The 1,318-nt window shown below is 46.0% G+C and overlaps 1 protein-coding gene across 7 annotated transcripts in view; it reads right to left on the bottom strand.

The window, feature by feature from the left end:
* Window positions 1–948, bottom strand: part of mef2d (myocyte enhancer factor 2D) — a 160,343-nt gene extending 159,395 nt beyond the window's left edge. For 4 of the 7 annotated variants that reach the window (XM_015378230.1, XM_015378717.1, XM_015378385.1 and 1 more), the window contains exon 1: window positions 760–948. The gene's annotated coding sequence lies outside the window, so the exon portion shown is untranslated. The remainder of the gene's footprint in view (window positions 1–759) is intronic. The other 3 variants (XM_015378466.1, XM_015378552.1, XM_015378800.1) reach the window with 2 other exon arrangements.
* Between the last annotated feature and the right edge of the window lie 370 nt (window positions 949–1,318).

Genomic DNA, 1,318 nt, shown 5'->3' with positions numbered 1-1,318 from the left:
TTTGGGTTTATTGATGCAATTAATACACGAGCAAAATGGTTTCCGGGTTTAAGAAGGAAATTGGGAGTTTTGATGGCACTCTCCTGGGAGAGAAGCAATTAAGGAAAGCAATGAGAGCACAATAGTCGGAAATGGGCTCCAGAGAGACAAAATACTTTTACAATTAGAGGGATGAGGGGAAAATGTGCTTTTTTAAAGAATGACAAAAAAAAGATAAAACATAAATTCAACTGTTCTATATATATATATATTTGTTGTATTCCTAGAGGGCAAAAAGAGTGCTGCCTTGTTTTGTCTGCCCACTTTCTCCGCAGAGAGTAAAGCTGTCATTTTACGCGTAAAATAAATTCATGGCGCGGTAAAAGTTCCCAATAAAGTGGGCTGAACGGGCTTTTCCCTGAGATCAAATCCGTTTGTAGGAATGAAGAGGAATCGCGTCAGAACCAGGCTGACACTCGTCGTAAATCGTTTCTGACAGCTCCTAATGGAGTGTTATTACTGTCACGCACAGCGCGCAAACCCCACCGGCTGTGGAGTCTGAGACGCAAGTAAAAGGTCCGGGGCAGACAGCGAGGAGGAACCCGGCGTTAACTTAAAGCAAAGCTGAGGTCTGACCGCTTAGAAACTCCGGAACAAACATGCAATAACTGTGAAAACACCAGAACAGCGTCTGGATACGCAGTTGCCAGAACTGGCCGAGCAAAGCACAGGAAGAGGCAAATGTGAAATGCAGAAACAAGCTGTTGAGAAGAGACTTACCCGAGCAGTAAATCCACATCTGTTTGATGAGACTGGATGTTCGCAGCTCACACTTTGCTGCATTCAAAGCCTGGGATAATTTCTAATGAAAACGAACCGTAACTCTCCCCGACTGCGGCGGCCACCAATCAAAATATTTCTTCCTACTTGATGTACAATGTAACTATTTAGTTATGGCAAATGGTGCCTAATCTGTCCTGAGTGGCGTCGCTCGCGTGAGTGACAGGACGGCGCAGCCAATCAGCGGCAACCGGCTGCGCCGCCTCGACCAATCGGGTTCTGAGCGCGGAGTCGGTGGAAGGTGAGCGGAGAAGTCGGAAGAGCTTCTGGCGACATCATGTGTTCACGGCTTGTATTCATCCGCTGGGGATGTTTTCAAAGCTTCGCTTCACTTTCGCTGCTCTTCCACAGAAATTTACAGGAAACAAGAGTCCATGAATCCCAAATGAGTCTTGAAAACACCCCAGTCAGTGTGGCCTACGGATATTTAACCCATACAGACAATCTTTTATTAGGGAAACATGGCGAGAAATGACCTGGGTTGGACATTTAACTCGGA

Source organism: Cyprinodon variegatus, unplaced genomic scaffold (genome assembly GCF_000732505.1).
Source record: "Cyprinodon variegatus isolate N-32 unplaced genomic scaffold, C_variegatus-1.0 Scaffold0, whole genome shotgun sequence".
Classification (NCBI taxonomy): Eukaryota; Metazoa; Chordata; class Actinopteri; order Cyprinodontiformes; family Cyprinodontidae; genus Cyprinodon; species Cyprinodon variegatus.
The sequence above is the reverse complement of the archived record's forward strand: the minus strand, read 5'-3'. Positions and strand labels throughout refer to the sequence as shown.